At 45.1% G+C, this 20,003-nt stretch overlaps 18 non-coding genes across 18 annotated transcripts; 11 read left to right on the top strand and 7 right to left on the bottom strand.

Moving 5' to 3' along the window:
- Positions 1 to 311: 311 nt before the first annotated feature.
- Positions 312 to 418, top strand: LOC147667021 (U6 spliceosomal RNA). Its single transcript, XR_015304561.1, has one exon. It is a non-coding gene; the product is annotated as a U6 spliceosomal RNA (small nuclear RNA).
- A 1,010-nt stretch (positions 419 to 1,428) lies between these two features.
- Positions 1,429 to 1,501, bottom strand: TRNAR-ACG (transfer RNA arginine (anticodon ACG)). The gene has a single exon. It is a non-coding gene; the product is annotated as a tRNA-Arg (tRNA).
- A 714-nt stretch (positions 1,502 to 2,215) lies between these two features.
- On the top strand, positions 2,216 to 2,322 carry LOC147667019 (U6 spliceosomal RNA). Its single transcript, XR_015304560.1, has one exon. It is a non-coding gene; the product is annotated as a U6 spliceosomal RNA (small nuclear RNA).
- A 1,010-nt stretch (positions 2,323 to 3,332) lies between these two features.
- Positions 3,333 to 3,405, bottom strand: TRNAR-ACG (transfer RNA arginine (anticodon ACG)). The gene has a single exon. It is a non-coding gene; the product is annotated as a tRNA-Arg (tRNA).
- A 714-nt stretch (positions 3,406 to 4,119) lies between these two features.
- On the top strand, positions 4,120 to 4,226 carry LOC147667017 (U6 spliceosomal RNA). The gene has a single exon (XR_015304558.1). It is a non-coding gene; the product is annotated as a U6 spliceosomal RNA (small nuclear RNA).
- Positions 4,227 to 5,236: 1,010 nt separating this feature from the next.
- TRNAR-ACG (transfer RNA arginine (anticodon ACG)) lies at positions 5,237 to 5,309 on the bottom strand. The gene has a single exon. It is a non-coding gene; the product is annotated as a tRNA-Arg (tRNA).
- Positions 5,310 to 6,023: 714 nt separating this feature from the next.
- LOC147667015 (U6 spliceosomal RNA) lies at positions 6,024 to 6,130 on the top strand. The gene has a single exon (XR_015304557.1). It is a non-coding gene; the product is annotated as a U6 spliceosomal RNA (small nuclear RNA).
- A 1,010-nt stretch (positions 6,131 to 7,140) lies between these two features.
- TRNAR-ACG (transfer RNA arginine (anticodon ACG)) lies at positions 7,141 to 7,213 on the bottom strand. Its single transcript has one exon. It is a non-coding gene; the product is annotated as a tRNA-Arg (tRNA).
- Positions 7,214 to 7,927: 714 nt separating this feature from the next.
- On the top strand, positions 7,928 to 8,034 carry LOC147667013 (U6 spliceosomal RNA). The gene has a single exon (XR_015304556.1). It is a non-coding gene; the product is annotated as a U6 spliceosomal RNA (small nuclear RNA).
- Positions 8,035 to 9,831: 1,797 nt separating this feature from the next.
- Positions 9,832 to 9,938, top strand: LOC147667012 (U6 spliceosomal RNA). Its single transcript, XR_015304667.1, has one exon. It is a non-coding gene; the product is annotated as a U6 spliceosomal RNA (small nuclear RNA).
- A 1,010-nt stretch (positions 9,939 to 10,948) lies between these two features.
- Positions 10,949 to 11,021, bottom strand: TRNAR-ACG (transfer RNA arginine (anticodon ACG)). Its single transcript has one exon. It is a non-coding gene; the product is annotated as a tRNA-Arg (tRNA).
- Positions 11,022 to 11,735: 714 nt separating this feature from the next.
- On the top strand, positions 11,736 to 11,842 carry LOC147667010 (U6 spliceosomal RNA). The gene has a single exon (XR_015304555.1). It is a non-coding gene; the product is annotated as a U6 spliceosomal RNA (small nuclear RNA).
- Positions 11,843 to 12,854: 1,012 nt separating this feature from the next.
- On the bottom strand, positions 12,855 to 12,927 carry TRNAR-ACG (transfer RNA arginine (anticodon ACG)). The gene has a single exon. It is a non-coding gene; the product is annotated as a tRNA-Arg (tRNA).
- A 714-nt stretch (positions 12,928 to 13,641) lies between these two features.
- LOC147667008 (U6 spliceosomal RNA) lies at positions 13,642 to 13,748 on the top strand. The gene has a single exon (XR_015304684.1). It is a non-coding gene; the product is annotated as a U6 spliceosomal RNA (small nuclear RNA).
- A 1,807-nt stretch (positions 13,749 to 15,555) lies between these two features.
- Positions 15,556 to 15,662, top strand: LOC147667007 (U6 spliceosomal RNA). The gene has a single exon (XR_015304554.1). It is a non-coding gene; the product is annotated as a U6 spliceosomal RNA (small nuclear RNA).
- A 1,010-nt stretch (positions 15,663 to 16,672) lies between these two features.
- TRNAR-ACG (transfer RNA arginine (anticodon ACG)) lies at positions 16,673 to 16,745 on the bottom strand. The gene has a single exon. It is a non-coding gene; the product is annotated as a tRNA-Arg (tRNA).
- A 714-nt stretch (positions 16,746 to 17,459) lies between these two features.
- Positions 17,460 to 17,566, top strand: LOC147667005 (U6 spliceosomal RNA). The gene has a single exon (XR_015304683.1). It is a non-coding gene; the product is annotated as a U6 spliceosomal RNA (small nuclear RNA).
- A 1,807-nt stretch (positions 17,567 to 19,373) lies between these two features.
- On the top strand, positions 19,374 to 19,480 carry LOC147667004 (U6 spliceosomal RNA). The gene has a single exon (XR_015304553.1). It is a non-coding gene; the product is annotated as a U6 spliceosomal RNA (small nuclear RNA).
- Positions 19,481 to 20,003: the final 523 nt, after the last annotated feature.

The following is a 20,003-nucleotide window of genomic DNA, read 5'->3' as shown; positions in this document are numbered from 1 at the left end:
CCTAACCTACTGTTCAGCTGTTTCACCTTTAATATCACTGTTCCACAGGCAGCGTGACGTCACAATGCTCCTTGTCTGTAGCCCGAACCAGGAGCCTTTGCAAACCTGGTATAATCTACATACTTACGGTGTGTTTAGTCTTGGACCACAAATGCAGTGAAGAATAATGGATTGCTACTCTTCATACATTTTTGACCATTGGCTCAGATTTGAATGCGTACTGGCCATCTGAGCATCTCTGCCAGGCCACCCTATGTCTAGAGACTGTAGATTTAGAGAGTTTATAAACATTGTCAGTTCATCAATAAAGTGTGCTCGCTTCGGCAGCACATATACTAAAATTGGAACGATACAGAGAAGATTAGCATGGCCCCTGCGCAAGGATGACACGCAAATTCGTGAAGCGTTCCATATTTTTAACAGCTTTTAGGAGAGAAATCTTTTTTGTTTTCAAGACTAATTGAAAAAATAAAGCAGGTCCCAGTGCTGTCCCCGTAATATGTATTTTTCAATTAGTCTCTCCTCAACATTTTTAATGTATTTGCTTTGCAGTAAAGAAGGTGCGCTCTATGTTCAGCTGCATTTAGCAAGGAAGCCTGCAGGACTTCTGGGACTTTTCTTTCTCTTTTTTAGCCTCACTGTCATTATTCTTCACCACCCCCAAATCTATACTGCTGCAGTGTTGTGTTGCTTTGTGGGAAGCAGGACAAAGAGAAGGGCAGGGCCTATGCAAATGAAGGCCTCAGGGATGTCTGGGAGTGCCTTTTTAGCAGTATTGTTAAAGTCCACCTTGCAACCGGATTGGTCGGGTAAGCTGAAAAACACCATGCCAGATTGGGCACCAGGTCTCTAGGCGCTTGGAGGACATATTGGGTCTACATCCCTCAGTTTCTGAGGTCCAAGAAATGTTCACCCTCTACCCTAATAGAGAGGTCTTGGCCGATCGTGGCTGAGAGGGGAAGAAGGTAGCAGTGCAAGATGCTTATGGTCCTTCTCTAATAATGGACCAACTTTCTCTCTCTCCTTACCTGTGGTTCTGCCTGGCTACTGGGGCTACCAGTTGTAAGCCTGCAGCCCACAGGGAGTTGGTTTGTTCCTCTCACACATGTAAATGGGTAAGCATTCAAGTGCACACACCTGCCTACGTCCACAGACCCTCGCGCACACACACTTTTGTCAACAAGCTTTTTCGCAATTAAGAGTATCAGGGACCCATGTTGAAATACAAAAGCAGCACACCACGTGACGGCCATCACATAGAGTCCAGCAGCAAATGGGAAACGTTTAACTAGCTGTGGTCCTATTACTTGCGCTCTACCGTGGAACAACTGCTGGATGAGTCCTGCTGGAGAATATTGAACCTACAACAAGTCTGAGGTAAATAAAAATTCCACAGGAATATAATCAAACAGGGACCTACAACCCTTCCGAGCCAGATAGGAGTCGAACCTACAATCTTCTGATCCGTAGTCAGACGCGTTATCCATTGCGCCACTGGCCCTATGTAGACTTACGCATCCTTTTGTCCTTAAGTGGGCTAGAAAGTGTGTGTATGTGTGTGTGAAGGCACAAGGAAACCCATCTGACCTCCTGGAAGTCTGTTCTGTGAGGTTTTCCCAAGTTTTACAAAGGACTTTAGGAGAAGGAAGCACCTAAAAGCTAGGCGAAATGGTCCTAGATCCAAGGAAATCTTTTAGATCAGGCTCAGTTTCTTAAATAGTTTGCATTAACATAATCAGTTCCAGGTCTGTGTGGGGCTGAGCTTGGGAACTCCTTAGTAAGTAGGCGTTTACAACAATAAGGGGTTTAATATTACAACACAGGTGAACATTCAGACACATTATCATAAGCTCACCTTGTCCAGGGACCCAAGCATGCTGCCTTTCCACTCTCAGAGCCCTTCACCTAACCTACTGTTCAGCTGTTTCACCTTTAATATCACTGTTCCACAGGCAGCGTGACGTCACAATGCTCCTTGTCTGTAGCCCGAACCAGGAGCCTTTGCAAACCTGGTATAATCTACATACTTACGGTGTGTTTAGTCTTGGACCACAAATGCAGTGAAGAATAATGGATTGCTACTCTTCATACATTTTTGACCATTGGCTCAGATTTGAATGCGTACTGGCCATCTGAGCATCTCTGCCAGGCCACCCTATGTCTAGAGACTGTAGATTTAGCGAGTTTATAAACATTGTCAGTTCATCAATAAAGTGTGCTCGCTTCGGCAGCACATATACTAAAATTGGAACGATACAGAGAAGATTAGCATGGCCCCTGCGCAAGGATGACACGCAAATTCGTGAAGCGTTCCATATTTTTAACAGCTTTTAGGAGAGAAATCTTTTTTGTTTTCAAGACTAATTGAAAAAATAAAGCAGGTCCCAGTGCTGTCCCCGTAATATGTATTTTTCAATTAGTCTCTCCTCAACATTTTTAATGTATTTGCTTTGCAGTAAAGAAGGTGCGCTCTATGTTCAGCTGCATTTAGCAAGGAAGCCTGCAGGACTTCTGGGACTTTTCTTTCTCTTTTTTAGCCTCACTGTCATTATTCTTCACCACCCCCAAATCTATACTGCTGCAGTGTTGTGTTGCTTTGTGGGAAGCAGGACAAAGAGAAGGGCAGGGCCTATGCAAATGAAGGCCTCAGGGATGTCTGGGAGTGCCTTTTTAGCAGTATTGTTAAAGTCCACCTTGCAACCGGATTGGTCGGGTAAGCTGAAAAACACCATGCCAGATTGGGCACCAGGTCTCTAGGCGCTTGGAGGACATATTGGGTCTACATCCCTCAGTTTCTGAGGTCCAAGAAATGTTCACCCTCTACCCTAATAGAGAGGTCTTGGCCGATCGTGGCTGAGAAGGGAAGAAGGTTGCAGCGCAAGATGCTTATGGTCCTTCTCTAATAATGGACCAACTTTCTCTCTCTCCTTACCTGTGGTTCTGCCTGGCTACTGGGGCTACCAGTTGTAAGCCTGCAGCCCACAGGGAGTTGGTTTGTTCCTCTCACACATGTAAATGGGTAAGCATTCAAGTGCACACACCTGCCTACGTCCACAGACCCTCGCGCACACACACTTTTGTCAACAAGCTTTTTCGCAATTAAGAATATCAGGGACCCATGTTGAAATACAAAAGCAGCACACCACGTGACGGCCATCACATAGAGTCCAGCAGCAAATGGGAAACGTTTAACTAGCTGTGGTCCTATTACTTGCGCTCTACCGTGGAACAACTGCTGGATGAGTCCTGCTGGAGAATATTGAACCTACAACAAGTCTGAGGTAAATAAAAATTCCACAGGAATATAATCAAACAGGGACCTACAACCCTTCCGAGCCAGATAGGAGTCGAACCTACAATCTTCTGATCCGTAGTCAGACGCGTTATCCATTGCGCCACTGGCCCTATGTAGACTTACGCATCCTTTTGTCCTTAAGTGGGCTAGAAAGTGTGTGTATGTGTGTGTGAAGGCACAAGGAAACCCATCTGACCTCCTGGAAGTCTGTTCTGTGAGGTTTTCCCAAGTTTTACAAAGGACTTTAGGAGAAGGAAGCACCTAAAAGCTAGGCGAAATGGTCCTAGATCCAAGGAAATCTTTTAGATCAGGCTCAGTTTCTTAAATAGTTTGCATTAACATAATCAGTTCCAGGTCTGTGTGGGGCTGAGCTTGGGAACTCCTTAGTAAGTAGGGGTTTACAACAATAAGGGGTTTAATATTACAACACAGGTGAACATTCAGACACATTATCATAAGCTCACCTTGTCCAGGGACCCAAGCATGCTGCCTTTCCACTCTCAGAGCCCTTCACCTAACCTACTGTGCAGCTGTTTCACCTTTAATATCACTGTTCCACAGGCAGCGTGACGTCACAATGCTCCTTGTCTGTAGCCCGAACCAGGAGCCTTTGCAAACCTGGTATAATCTACATACTTACGGTGTGTTTAGTCTTGGACCACAAATGCAGTGAAGAATAATGGATTGCTACTCTTCATACATTTTTGACCATTGGCTCAGATTTGAATGCGTACTGGCCATCTGAGCATCTCTGCCAGGCCACCCTATGTCTAGAGACTGTAGATTTAGAGAGTTTATAAACATTGTCAGTTCATCAATAAAGTGTGCTCGCTTCGGCAGCACATATACTAAAATTGGAACGATACAGAGAAGATTAGCATGGCCCCTGCGCAAGGATGACACGCAAATTCGTGAAGCGTTCCATATTTTTAACAGCTTTTAGGAGAGAAATCTTTTTTGTTTTCAAGACTAATTGAAAAAATAAAACAGGTCCCAGTGCTGTCCCCGTAATATGTATTTTTCAATTAGTCTCTCCTCAACATTTTTAATGTATTTGCTTTGCAGTAAAGAAGGTGCGCTCTATGTTCAGCTGCATTTAGCAAGGAAGCCTGCAGGACTTCTGGGACTTTTCTTTCTCTTTTTTAGCCTCACTGTCATTATTCTTCACCACCCCCAAATCTATACTGCTGCAGTGTTGTGTTGCTTTGTGGGAAGCAGGACAAAGAGAAGGGCAGGGCCTATGCAAATGAAGGCCTCAGGGATGTCTGGGAGTGCCTTTTTAGCAGTATTGTTAAAGTCCACCTTGCAACCGGATTGGTCGGGTAAGCTGAAAAACACCATGCCAGATTGGGCACCAGGTCTCTAGGCGCTTGGAGGACATATTGGGTCTACATCCCTCAGTTTCTGAGGTCCAAGAAATGTTCACCCTCTACCCTAATAGAGAGGTCTTGGCCGATCGTGGCTGAGAAGGGAAGAAGGTTGCAGCGCAAGATGCTTATGGTCCTTCTCTAATAATGGACCAACTTTCTCTCTCTCCTTACCTGTGGTTCTGCCTGGCTACTGGGGCTACCAGTTGTAAGCCTGCAGCCCACAGGGAGTTGGTTTGTTCCTCTCACACATGTAAATGGGTAAGCATTCAAGTGCACACACCTGCCTACGTCCACAGACCCTCGCGCACACACACTTTTGTCAACAAGCTTTTTCGCAATTAAGAGTATCAGGGACCCATGTTGAAATACAAAAGCAGCACACCACGTGACGGCCATCACATAGAGTCCAGCAGCAAATGGGAAACGTTTAACTAGCTGTGGTCCTATTACTTGCGCTCTACCGTGGAACAACTGCTGGATGAGTCCTGCTGGAGAATATTGAACCTACAACAAGTCTGAGGTAAATAAAAATTCCACAGGAATATAATCAAACAGGGACCTACAACCCTTCCGAGCCAGATAGGAGTCGAACCTACAATCTTCTGATCCGTAGTCAGACGCGTTATCCATTGCGCCACTGGCCCTATGTAGACTTACGCATCCTTTTGTCCTTAAGTGGGCTAGAAAGTGTGTGTATGTGTGTGTGAAGGCACAAGGAAACCCATCTGACCTCCTGGAAGTCTGTTCTGTGAGGTTTTCCCAAGTTTTACAAAGGACTTTAGGAGAAGGAAGCACCTAAAAGCTAGGCGAAATGGTCCTAGATCCAAGGAAATCTTTTAGATCAGGCTCAGTTTCTTAAATAGTTTGCATTAACATAATCAGTTCCAGGTCTGTGTGGGGCTGAGTTTGGGAACTCCTTAGTAAGTAGGCGTTTACAACAATAAGGGGTTTAATATTACAACACAGGTGAACATTCAGACACATTATCATAAGCTCACCTTGTACAGGGACCCAAGCATGCTGCCTTTCCACTCTCAGAGCCCTTCACCTAACCTACTGTGCAGCTGTTTCACCTTTAATATCACTGTTCCACAGGCAGCGTGACGTCACAATGCTCCTTGTCTGTAGCCCGAACCAGGAGCCTTTGCAAACCTGGTATAATCTACATACTTACGGTGTGTTTAGTCTTGGACCACAAATGCAGTGAAGAATAATGGATTGCTACTCTTCATACATTTTTGACCATTGGCTCAGATTTGAATGCGTACTGGCCATCTGAGCATCTCTGCCAGGCCACCCTATGTCTAGAGACTGTAGATTTAGAGAGTTTATAAACATTGTCAGTTCATCAATAAAGTGTGCTCGCTTCGGCAGCACATATACTAAAATTGGAACGATACAGAGAAGATTAGCATGGCCCCTGCGCAAGGATGACACGCAAATTCGTGAAGCGTTCCATATTTTTAACAGCTTTTAGGAGAGAAATCTTTTTTGTTTTCAAGACTAATTGAAAAAATAAAGCAGGTCCCAGTGCTGTCCCCGTAATATGTATTTTTCAATTAGTCTCTCCTCAACATTTTTAATGTATTTGCTTTGCAGTAAAGAAGGTGCGCTCTATGTTCAGCTGCATTTAGCAAGGAAGCCTGCAGGACTTCTGGGACTTTTCTTTCTCTTTTTTAGCCTCACTGTCATTATTCTTCACCACCCCCAAATCTATACTGCTGCAGTGTTGTGTTGCTTTGTGGGAAGCAGGACAAAGAGAAGGGCAGGGCCTATGCAAATGAAGGCCTCAGGGATGTCTGGGAGTGCCTTTTTAGCAGTATTGTTAAAGTCCACCTTGCAACCGGATTGGTCGGGTAAGCTGAAAAACACCATGCCAGATTGGGCACCAGGTGTCTAGGCGCTTGGAGGACATATTGGGTCTACATCCCTCAGTTTCTGAGGTCCAAGAAATGTTCACCCTCTACCCTAATAGAGAGGTCTTGGCCGATCGTGGCTGAGAAGGGAAGAAGGTTGCAGCGCAAGATGCTTATGGTCCTTCTCTAATAATGGACCAACTTTCTCTCTCTCCTTACCTGTGGTTCTGCCTGGCTACTGGGGCTACCAGTTGTAAGCCTGCAGCCCACAGGGAGTTGGTTTGTTCCTCTCACACATGTAAATGGGTAAGCATTCAAGTGCACACACCTGCCTACGTCCACAGACCCTCGCGCACACACACTTTTGTCAACAAGCTTTTTCGCAATTAAGAGTATCAGGGACCCATGTTGAAATAGAAAAGCAGCACACCACGTGACGGCCATCACATAGAGTCCAGCAGCAAATGGGAAACGTTTAACTAGCTGTGGTCCTATTACTTGCGCTCTACCGTGGAACAACTGCTGGATGAGTCCTGCTGGAGAATATTGAACCTACAACAAGTCTGAGGTGAATAAAAATTCCACAGGAATATAATCAAACAGGGATCTACAACCCTTCCGAGCCAGATAGGAGTCGAACCTACAATCTTCTGATCCGTAGTCAGACGCGTTATCCATTGCGCCACTGGCCCTATGTAGACTTACGCATCCTTTTGTCCTTAAGTGGGCTAGAAAGTGTGTGTATGTGTGTGTGAAGGCACAAGGAAACCCATCTGACCTCCTGGAAGTCTGTTCTGTGAGGTTTTCCCAAGTTTTACAAAGGACTTTAGGAGAAGGAAGCACCTAAAAGCTAGGCGAAATGGTCCTAGATCCAAGGAAATCTTTTAGATCAGGCTCAGTTTCTTAAATAGTTTGCATTAACATAATCAGTTCCAGGTCTGTGTGGGGCTGAGCTTGGGAACTCCTTAGTAAGTAGGCGTTTACAACAATAAGGGGTTTAATATTACAACACAGGTAAACATTCAGACACATTATCATAAGCTCACCTTGTCCAGGGACCCAAGCATGCTGCCTTTCCACTCTCAGAGCCCTTCACCTAACCTACTGTGCAGCTGTTTCACCTTTAATATCACTGTTCCACAGGCAGCGTGACGTCACAATGCTCCTTGTCTGTAGCCCGAACCAGGAGCCTTTGCAAACCTGGTATAATCTACATACTTACGGTGTGTTTAGTCTTGGACCACAAATGCAGTGAAGAATAATGGATTGCTACTCTTCATACATTTTTGACCATTGGCTCAGATTTGAATGCGTACTGGCCATCTGAGCATCTCTGCCAGGCCACCCTATGTCTAGAGACTGTAGATTTAGAGAGTTTATAAACATTGTCAGTTCATCAATAAAGTGTGCTCGCTTCGGCAGCACATATACTAAAATTGGAACGATACAGAGAAGATTAGCATGGCCCCTGCGCAAGGATGACACGCAAATTCGTGAAGCGTTCCATATTTTTAACAGCTTTTAGGAGAGAAATCTTTTTTGTTTTCAAGACTAATTGAAAAAATAAAGCAGGTCCCAGTGCTGTCCCCGTAATATGTATTTTTCAATTAGTCTCTCCTCAACATTTTTAATGTATTTGCTTTGCAGTAAAGAAGGTGCGCTCTATGTTCAGCTGCATTTAGCAAGGAAGCCTACAGGACTTCTGGGACTTTTCTTTCTCTTTTTTAGCCTCACTGTCATTATTCTTCACCACCCCCAAATCTATACTGCTGCAGTGTTGTGTTGCTTTGTGGGAAGCAGGACAAAGAGAAGGGCAGGGCCTATGCAAATGAAGGCCTCAGGGATGTCTGGGAGTGCCTTTTTAGCAGTATTGTTAAAGTCCACCTTGCAACCGGATTGGTCGGGTAAGCTGAAAAACACCATGCCAGATTGGGCACCAGGTCTCTAGGCGCTTGGAGGACATATTGGGTCTACATCCCTCAGTTTCTGAGGTCCAAGAAATGTTCACCCTCTACCCTAATAGAGAGGTCTTGGCCGATCGTGGCTGAGAAGGGAAGAAGGTTGCAGCGCAAGATGCTTATGGTCCTTCTCTAATAATGGACCAACTTTCTCTCTCTCCTTACCTGTGGTTCTGCCTGGCTACTGGGGCTACCAGTTGTAAGCCTGCAGCCCACAGGGAGTTGGTTTGTTCCTCTCACACATGTAAATGGGTAAGCATTCAAGTGCACACACCTGCCTACGTCCACAGACCCTCGCGCACACACACTTTTGTCAACAAGCTTTTTCGCAATTAAGAGTATCAGGGACCCATGTTGAAATACAAAAGCAGCACACCACGTGACGGCCATCACATAGAGTCCAGCAGCAAATGGGAAACGTTTAACTAGCTGTGGTCCTATTACTTGCGCTCTACCGTGGAACAACTGCTGGATGAGTCCTGCTGGAGAATATTGAACCTACAAAAAGTCTGAGGTAAATAAAAATTCCACAGGATTATAATCAAACAGGGACCTACAACCCTTCCGAGCCAGATAGGAGTCGAACCTACAATCTTCTGATCCGTAGTCAGACGCGTTATCCATTGCACCACTGGCCCTATGTAGACTTACGCATCCTTTTGTCCTTAAGTGGGCTAGAAAGTGTGTGTATGTGTGTGTGAAGGCACAAGGAAACCCATCTGACCTCCTGGAAGTCTGTTCTGTGAGGTTTTCCCAAGTTTTACAAAGGACTTTAGGAGAAGGAAGCACCTAAAAGCTAGGCGAAATGGTCCTAGATCCAAGGAAATCTTTTAGATCAGGCTCAGTTTCTTAAATAGTTTGCATTAACATAATCAGTTCCAGGTCTGTGTGGGGCTGAGCTTGGGAACTCCTTAGTAAGTAGGCATTTACAACAATAAGGGGTTTAATATTACAACACAGGTGAACATTCAGACACATTATCATAAGCTCACCTTGTCCAGGGACCCAAGCATGCTGCCTTTCCACTCTCAGAGCCCTTCACCTAACCTACTGTGCAGCTGTTTCACCTTTAATATCACTGTTCCACAGGCAGCGTGACGTCACAATGCTCCTTGTCTGTAGCCCGAACCAGGAGCCTTTGCAAACCTGGTATAATCTACATACTTACGGTGTGTTTAGTCTTGGACCACAAATGCAGTGAAGAATAATGGATTGCTACTCTTCATACATTTTTGACCATTGGCTCAGATTTGAATGCGTACTGGCCATCTGAGCATCTCTGCCAGGCCACCCTATGTCTAGAGACTGTAGATTTAGAGAGTTTATAAACATTGTCAGTTCATCAATAAAGTGTGGTCGCTTCGGCAGCACATATACTAAAATTGGAACGATACAGAGAAGATTAGCATGGCCCCTGCGCAAGGATGACACGCAAATTCGTGAAGCGTTCCATATTTTTAACAGCTTTTAGGAGAGAAATCTTTTTTGTTTTCAAGACTAATTGAAAAAATAAAGCAGGTCCCAGTGCTGTCCCCGTAATATGTATTTTTCAATTAGTCTCTCCTCAACATTTTTAATGTATTTGCTTTGCAGTAAAGAAGGTGCGCTCTATGTTCAGCTGCATTTAGCAAGGAAGCCTGCAGGACTTCTGGGACTTTTCTTTCTCTTTATTAGCCTCACTGTCATTATTCTTCACCACCCCCAAATCTATACTGCTGCAGTGTTGTGTTGCTTTGTGGGAGGCAGGACAAAGAGAAGGGCAGGGCCTATGCAAATGAAGGCCTCAGGGATGTCTGGGAGTGCCTTTTTAGCAGTATTGTTAAAGTCCACCTTGCAACCGGATTGGTCGGGTAAGCTGAAAAACACCATGCCAGATTGGGCACCAGGTCTCTAGGCGCTTGGAGGACATATTGGGTCTACATCCCTCAGTTTCTGAGGTCCAAGAAATGTTCACCCTCTACCCTAATAGAGAGGTCTTGGCCGATCGTGGCTGAGAAGGGAAGAAGGTTGCAGCGCAAGATGCTTATGGACCTTCTCTAATAATGGACCAACTTTCTCTCTCTCCTTACCTGTGGTTCTGCCTGGCTACTGGGGCTACCAGTTGTAAGCCTGCAGCCCACAGGGAGTTGGTTTGTTCCTCTCACACATGTAAATGGGTAAGCATTCAAGTGCACACACCTGCCTATGTCCACAGACCCTCGCGCACACACACTTTTGTCAACAAGCTTTTTCGCAATTAAGAGTATCAGGGACCCATGTTGAAATACAAAAGCAGCACACCACGTGACGGCCATCACATAGAGTCCAGCAGCAAATGGGAAACGTTTAACTAGCTGTGGTCCTATTACTTGCGCTCTACCGTGGAACAACTGCTGGATGAGTCCTGCTGGAGAATATTGAACCTACAACAAGTCTGAGGTAAATAAAAATTCCACAGGAATATAATCAAACAGGGACCTACAACCCTTCCGAGCCAGATAGGAGTCGAACCTACAATCTTCTGATCCGTAGTCAGACGCGTTATCCATTGCGCCACTGGCCCTATGTAGACTTATGCATCCTTTTGTCCTTAAGTGGGCTAGAAAGTGTGTGTATGTGTGTGTGAAGGCACAAGGAAACCCATCTGACCTCCTGGAAGTCTGTTCTGTGAGGTTTTCCCAAGTTTTACAAAGGACTTTAGGAGAAGGAAGCACCTAAAAGCTAGGCGAAATGGTCCTAGATCCAAGGAAATCTTTTAGATCAGGCTCAGTTTCTTAAATAGTTTGCATTAACATAATCAGTTCCAGGTCTGTGTGGGGCTGAGCTTGGGAACTCCTTAGTAAGTAGGCGTTTACAACAATAAGGGGTTTAATATTACAACACAGGTGAACATTCAGACACATTATCATAAGCTCACCTTGTCCAGGGACCCAAGCATGCTGCCTTTCCACTCTCAGAGCCCTTCACCTAACCTACTGTTCAGCTGTTTCACCTTTAATATCACTGTTCCACAGGCAGCGTGACGTCACAATGCTCCTTGTCTGTAGCCCGAACCAGGAGCCTTTGCAAACCTGGTATAATCTACATACTTACGGTGTGTTTAGTCTTGGACCACAAATGCAGTGAAGAATAATGGATTGCTACTCTTCATACATTTTTGACCATTGGCTCAGATTTGAATGCGTACTGGCCATCTGAGCATCTCTGCCAGGCCACCCTATGTCTAGAGACTGTAGATTTAGAGAGTTTATAAACATTGTCAGTTCATCAATAAAGTGTGCTCGCTTCGGCAGCACATATACTAAAATTGGAACGATACAGAGAAGATTAGCATGGCCCCTGCGCAAGGATGACACGCAAATTCGTGAAGCGTTCCATATTTTTAACAGCTTTTAGGAGAGAAATCTTTTTTGTTTTCAAGACTAATTGAAAAAATAAAGCAGGTCCCAGTGCTGTCCCCGTAATATGTATTTTTCAATTAGTCTCTCCTCAACATTTTTAATGTATTTGCTTTGCAGTAAAGAAGGTGGGCTCTATGTTCAGCTGCATTTAGCAAGGAAGCCTGCAGGACTTCTGGGACTTTTCTTTCTCTTTTTTAGCCTCACTGTCATTATTCTTCACCACCCCCAAATCTATACTGCTGCAGTGTTGTGTTGCTTTGTGGGAAGCAGGACAAAGAGAAGGGCAGGGCCTATGCAAATGAAGGCCTCAGGGATGTCTGGGAGTGCCTTTTTAGCAGTATTGTTAAAGTCCACCTTGCAACCGGATTGGTCGGGTAAGCTGAAAAACACCATGCCAGATTGGGCACCAGGTCTCTAGGCGCTTGGAGGACATATTGGGTCTACATCCCTCAGTTTCTGAGGTCCAAGAAATGTTCACCCTCTGCCCTAATAGAGAGGTCTTGGCCGATCGTGGCTGAGAGGGGAAGAAGGTAGCAGTGCAAGATGCTTATGGACCTTCTCTAATAATGGACCAACTTTCTCTCTCTCTCCTTACCTGTGGTTCTGCCTGGCTACTGGGGCTACCAGTTGTAAGCCTGCAGCCCACAGGGAGTTGGTTTGTTCCTCTCACACATGTAAATGGGTAAGCATTCAAGTGCACACACCTGCCTACGTCCACAGACCCTCGCGCACACACACTTTTGTCAACAAGCTTTTTCGCAATTAAGAGTATCAGGGACCCATGTTGAAATACAAAAGCAGCACACCACGTGACGGCCATCACATAGAGTCCAGCAGCAAATGGGAAACGTTTAACTAGCTGTGGTCCTATTACTTGCGCTCTACCGTGGAACAACTGCTGGATGAGTCCTGCTGGAGAATATTGAACCTACAACAAGTCTGAGGTAAATAAAAATTCCACAGGAATATAATCAAACAGGGACCTACAACCCTTCCGAGCCAGATAGGAGTCGAACCTACAATCTTCTGATCCGTAGTCAGACGCGTTATCCATTGCGCCACTGGCCCTATGTAGACTTACGCATCCTTTTGTCCTTAAGTGGGCTAGAAAGTGTGTGTATGTGTGTGTGAAGGCACAAGGAAACCCATCTGACCTCCTGGAAGTCTGTTCTGTGAGGTTTTCCCAAGTTTTACAAAGGACTTTAGGAGAAGGAAGCACCTAAAAGCTAGGCGAAATGGTCCTAGATCCAAGGAAATCTTTTAGATCAGGCTCAGTTTCTTAAATAGTTTGCATTAACATAATCAGTTCCAGGTCTGTGTGGGGCTGAGCTTGGGAACTCCTTAGTAAGTAGGCGTTTACAACAATAAGGGGTTTAATATTACAACACAGGTGAACATTCAGACACATTATCATAAGCTCACCTTGTCCAGGGACCCAAGCATGCTGCCTTTCCACTCTCAGAGCCCTTCACCTAACCTACTGTGCAGCTGTTTCACCTTTAATATCACTGTTCCACAGGCAGCGTGACGTCACAATGCTCCTTGTCTGTAGCCCGAACCAGGAGCCTTTGCAAACCTGGTATAATCTACATACTTACGGTGTGTTTAGTCTTGGACCACAAATGCAGTGAAGAATAATGGATTGCTACTCTTCATACATTTTTTACCATTGGCTCAGATTTGAATGCGTACTGGCCATCTGAGCATCTCTGCCAGGCCACCCTATGTCTAGAGACTGTAGATTTAGAGAGTTTATAAACATTGTCAGTTCATCAATAAAGTGTGCTCGCTTCGGCAGCACATATACTAAAATTGGAACGATACAGAGAAGATTAGCATGGCCCCTGCGCATGGATGACACGCAAATTCGTGAAGCGTTCCATATTTTTAACAGCTTTTAGGAGAGAAATCTTTTTTGTTTTCAAGACTAATTGAAAAAATAAAGCAGGTCCCAGTGCTGTCCCCGTAATATGTATTTTTCAATTAGTCTCTCCTCAACATTTTTAATGTATTTGCTTTGCAGTAAAGAAGGTGCGCTCTATGTTCAGCTGCATTTAGCAAGGAAGCCTGCAGGACTTCTGGGACTTTTCTTTCTCTTTTTTAGCCTCACTGTCATTATTCTTCACCACCCCCAAATCTATACTGCTGCAGTGTTGTGTTGCTTTGTGGGACGCAGGACAAAGAGAAGGGCAGGGCCTATGCAAATGAAGGCCTCAGGGATGTCTGGGAGTGCCTTTTTAGCAGTATTGTTAAAGTCCACCTTGCAACCGGATTGGTCGGGTAAGCTGAAAAACACCATGCCAGATTGGGCACCAGGTCTCTAGGCGCTTGGAGGACATATTGGGTCTACATCCCTCAGTTTCTGAGGTCCAAGAAATGTTCACCCTCTACCCTAATAGAGAGGTCTTGGCCGATCGTGGCTGATCGTGGCTGAGAGGGGAAGAAGGTAGCAGTGCAAGATGCTTATGGTCCTTCTCTAATAATGGACCAACTTTCTCTCTCTCCTTACCTGTGGTTCTGCCTGGCTACTGGGGCTACCAGTTGTAAGCCTGCAGCCCACAGGGAGTTGGTTTGTTCCTCTCACACATGTAAATGGGTAAGCATTCAAGTGCACACACCTGCCTACGTCCACAGACCCTCGCGCACACACACTTTTGTCAACAAGCTTTTTTGCAATTAAGAGTATCAGGGACCCATGTTGAAATACAAAAGCAGCACACCACGTGACGGCCATCACATAGAGTCCAGCAGCAAATGGGAAACGTTTAACTAGCTGTGGTCCTATTACTTGCGCTCTACCGTGGAACAACTGCTGGATGAGTCCTGCTGGAGAATATTGAACCTACAACAAGTCTGAGGTAAATAAAAATTCCACAGGAATATAATCAAACAGGGACCTACAACCCTTCCGAGCCAGATAGGAGTTGAACTTACAATCTTCTGATCCGTAGTCAGACGCGTTATCCATTGCGCCACTGGCCCTATGTAGACTTACGCATCCTTTTGTCCTTAAGTGGGCTAGAAAGTGTGTGTATGTGTGTGTGAAGGCACAAGGAAACCCATCTGACCTCCTGGAAGTCTGTTCTGTGAGGTTTTCCCAAGTTTTACAAAGGACTTTAGGAGAAGGAAGCACCTAAAAGCTAGGCGAAATGGTCCTAGATCCAAGGAAATCTTTTAGATCAGGCTCAGTTTCTTAAATAGTTTGCATTAACATAATCAGTTCCAGGTCTGTGTGGGGCTGAGCTTGGGAACTCCTTAGTAAGTAGGCGTTTACAACAATAAGGGGTTTAATATTACAACACAGGTGAACATTCAGACACATTATCATAAGCTCACCTTGTCCAGGGACCCAAGCATGCTGCCTTTCCACTCTCAGAGCCCTTCACCTAACCTACTGTTCAGCTGTTTCACCTTTAATATCACTGTTCCACAGGCAGCGTGACGTCACAATGCTCCTTGTCTGTAGCCCGAACCAGGAGCCTTTGCAAACCTGGTATAATCTACATACTTACGGTGTGTTTAGTCTTGGACCACAAATGCAGTGAAGAATAATGGATTGCTACTCTTCATACATTTTTTACCATTGGCTCAGATTTGAATGCGTACTGGCCATCTGAGCATCTCTGCCAGGCCACCCTATGTCTAGAGACTGTAGATTTAGAGAGTTTATAAACATTGTCAGTTCATCAATAAAGTGTGCTCGCTTCGGCAGCACATATACTAAAATTGGAACGATACAGAGAAGATTAGCATGGCCCCTGCGCAAGGATGACACGCAAATTCGTGAAGCGTTCCATATTTTTAACAGCTTTTAGGAGAGAAATCTTTTTTGTTTTCAAGACTAATTGAAAAAATAAAGCAGGTCCCAGTGCTGTCCCCGTAATATGTATTTTTCAATTAGTCTCTCCTCAACATTTTTAATGTATTTGCTTTGCAGTAAAGAAGGTGCGCTCTATGTTCAGCTGCATTTAGCAAGGAAGCCTGCAGGACTTCTGGGACTTTTCTTTCTCTTTTTTAGCCTCACTGTCATTATTCTTCACCACCCCCAAATCTATACTGCTGCAGTGTTGTGTTGCTTTGTGGGAAGCAGGACAAAGAGAAGGGCAGGGCCTATGCAAATGAAGGCCTCAGGGATGTCTGGGAGTGCCTTTTTAGCAGTATTGTTAAAGTCCACCTTGCAACCGGATTGGTCGGGTAAGCTGAAAAACACCATGCCAGATTGGGCACCAGGTCTCTAGGCGCTTGGAGGACATATTGGGTCTACATCCCTCAGTTTCTGAGGTCCAAGAAATGTTCACCCTCTACCCTAATAGAGAGGTCTTGGCCGATCGTGGCTGAGAGGGGAAGAAGGTAGCAGTGCAAGATGCTTATGGTCCTTCTCTAATAATGGACCAACTTTCTCTCTCTCCTTACCTGTGGTTCTGCCTGGCTACTGGGGCTACCAGTTGTAAGCCTGCAGCCCACAGGGAGTTGGTTTGTTCCTCTCACACATGTAAATGGGTAAGCATTCAAGTGCACACACCTGCCTACGTCCACAGACCCTCGCGCACACACACTTTTGTCAACAAGCTTTTTCGCAATTAAGAGTATCAGGGACCCATGTTGAAATACAAAAGCAGCACACCACGTGACGGCCATCACATAGAGTCCAGCAGCAAATGGGAAACGTTTAACTAGCTGTGGTCCTATTACTTGCGCTCTACCGTGGAACAACTGCTGGATGAGTCCTGCTGGAGAATATTGAACCTACAACAAGTCTGAGGTAAATAAAAATTCCACAGGAATATAATCAAACAGGGACCTACAACCCTTCCGAGCCAGATAGGAGTCGAACCTACAATCTTCTGATCCGTAGTCAGACGCGTTATCCATTGCGCCACTGGCCCTATGTAGACTTACGCATCCTTTTGTCCTTAAGTGGGCTAGAAAGTGTGTGTATGTGTGTGTGAAGGCACAAGGAAACCCATCTGACCTCCTGGAAGTCTGTTCTGTGAGGTTTTCCCAAGTTTTACAAAGGACTTTAGGAGAAGGAAGCACCTAAAAGCTAGGCGAAATGGTCCTAGATCCAAGGAAATCTTTTAGATCAGGCTCAGTTTCTTAAATAGTTTGCATTAACATAATCAGTTCCAGGTCTGTGTGGGGCTGAGCTTGGGAACTCCTTAGTAAGTAGGCGTTTACAACAATAAGGGGTTTAATATTACAACACAGGTGAACATTCAGACACATTATCATAAGCTCACCTTGTCCAGGGACCCAAGCATGCTGCCTTTCCACTCTCAGAGCCCTTCACCTAACCTACTGTGCAGCTGTTTCACCTTTAATATCACTGTTCCACAGGCAGCGTGACGTCACAATGCTCCTTGTCTGTAGCCCGAACCAGGAGCCTTTGCAAACCTGGTATAATCTACATACTTACGGTGTGTTTAGTCTTGGACCACAAATGCAGTGAAGAATAATGGATTGCTACTCTTCATACATTTTTTACCATTGGCTCAGATTTGAATGCGTACTGGCCATCTGAGCATCTCTGCCAGGCCACCCTATGTCTAGAGACTGTAGATTTAGAGAGTTTATAAACATTGTCAGTTCATCAATAAAGTGTGCTCGCTTCGGCAGCACATATACTAAAATTGGAACGATACAGAGAAGATTAGCATGGCCCCTGCGCATGGATGACACGCAAATTCGTGAAGCGTTCCATATTTTTAACAGCTTTTAGGAGAGAAATCTTTTTTGTTTTCAAGACTAATTGAAAAAATAAAGCAGGTCCCAGTGCTGTCCCCGTAATATGTATTTTTCAATTAGTCTCTCCTCAACATTTTTAATGTATTTGCTTTGCAGTAAAGAAGGTGCGCTCTATGTTCAGCTGCATTTAGCAAGGAAGCCTGCAGGACTTCTGGGACTTTTCTTTCTCTTTTTTAGCCTCACTGTCATTATTCTTCACCACCCCCAAATCTATACTGCTGCAGTGTTGTGTTGCTTTGTGGGACGCAGGACAAAGAGAAGGGCAGGGCCTATGCAAATGAAGGCCTCAGGGATGTCTGGGAGTGCCTTTTTAGCAGTATTGTTAAAGTCCACCTTGCAACCGGATTGGTCGGGTAAGCTGAAAAACACCATGCCAGATTGGGCACCAGGTCTCTAGGCGCTTGGAGGACATATTGGGTCTACATCCCTCAGTTTCTGAGGTCCAAGAAATGTTCACCCTCTACCCTAATAGAGAGGTCTTGGCCGATCGTGGCTGATCGTGGCTGAGAGGGGAAGAAGGTAGCAGTGCAAGATGCTTATGGTCCTTCTCTAATAATGGACCAACTTTCTCTCTCTCCTTACCTGTGGTTCTGCCTGGCTACTGGGGCTACCAGTTGTAAGCCTGCAGCCCACAGGGAGTTGGTTTGTTCCTCTCACACATGTAAATGGGTAAGCATTCAAGTGCACACACCTGCCTACGTCCACAGACCCTCGCGCACACACACTTTTGTCAACAAGCTTTTTTGCAATTAAGAGTATCAGGGACCCATGTTGAAATACAAAAGCAGCACACCACGTGACGGCCATCACATAGAGTCCAGCAGCAAATGGGAAACGTTTAACTAGCTGTGGTCCTATTACTTGCGCTCTACCGTGGAACAACTGCTGGATGAGTCCTGCTGGAGAATATTGAACCTACAACAAGTCTGAGGTAAATAAAAATTCCACAGGAATATAATCAAACAGGGACCTACAACCCTTCCGAGCCAGATAGGAGTTGAACTTACAATCTTCTGATCCGTAGTCAGACGCGTTATCCATTGCGCCACTGGCCCTATGTAGACTTACGCATCCTTTTGTCCTTAAGTGGGCTAGAAAGTGTGTGTATGTGTGTGTGAAGGCACAAGGAAACCCATCTGACCTCCTGGAAGTCTGTTCTGTGAGGTTTTCCCAAGTTTTACAAAGGACTTTAGGAGAAGGAAGCACCTAAAAGCTAGGCGAAATGGTCCTAGATCCAAGGAAATCTTTTAGATCAGGCTCAGTTTCTTAAATAGTTTGCATTAACATAATCAGTTCCAGGTCTGTGTGGGGCTGAGCTTGGGAACTCCTTAGTAAGTAGGCGTTTACAACAATAAGGGGTTTAATATTACAACACAGGTGAACATTCAGACACATTATCATAAGCTCACCTTGTCCAGGGACCCAAGCATGCTGCCTTTCCACTCTCAGAGCCCTTCACCTAACCTACTGTTCAGCTGTTTCACCTTTAATATCACTGTTCCACAGGCAGCGTGACGTCACAATGCTCCTTGTCTGTAGCCCGAACCAGGAGCCTTTGCAAACCTGGTATAATCTACATACTTACGGTGTGTTTAGTCTTGGACCACAAATGCAGTGAAGAATAATGGATTGCTACTCTTCATACATTTTTTACCATTGGCTCAGATTTGAATGCGTACTGGCCATCTGAGCATCTCTGCCAGGCCACCCTATGTCTAGAGACTGTAGATTTAGAGAGTTTATAAACATTGTCAGTTCATCAATAAAGTGTGCTCGCTTCGGCAGCACATATACTAAAATTGGAACGATACAGAGAAGATTAGCATGGCCCCTGCGCAAGGATGACACGCAAATTCGTGAAGCGTTCCATATTTTTAACAGCTTTTAGGAGAGAAATCTTTTTTGTTTTCAAGACTAATTGAAAAAATAAAGCAGGTCCCAGTGCTGTCCCCGTAATATGTATTTTTCAATTAGTCTCTCCTCAACATTTTTAATGTATTTGCTTTGCAGTAAAGAAGGTGCGCTCTATGTTCAGCTGCATTTAGCAAGGAAGCCTGCAGGACTTCTGGGACTTTTCTTTCTCTTTTTTAGCCTCACTGTCATTATTCTTCACCACCCCCAAATCTATACTGCTGCAGTGTTGTGTTGCTTTGTGGGAAGCAGGACAAAGAGAAGGGCAGGGCCTATGCAAATGAAGGCCTCAGGGATGTCTGGGAGTGCCTTTTTAGCAGTATTGTTAAAGTCCACCTTGCAACCGGATTGGTCGGGTAAGCTGAAAAACACCATGCCAGATTGGGCACCAGGTCTCTAGGCGCTTGGAGGACATATTGGGTCTACATCCCTCAGTTTCTGAGGTCCAAGAAATGTTCACCCTCTACCCTAATAGAGAGGTCTTGGCC

The sequence above is a fragment of the Lissotriton vulgaris genome, unplaced genomic scaffold, assembly GCF_964263255.1.
Source record: "Lissotriton vulgaris unplaced genomic scaffold, aLisVul1.2 SCAFFOLD_2072, whole genome shotgun sequence".
NCBI classification, from domain to species: Eukaryota; Metazoa; Chordata; class Amphibia; order Caudata; family Salamandridae; genus Lissotriton; species Lissotriton vulgaris.
This window is presented reverse-complemented; position numbering and strand designations above follow the sequence as displayed.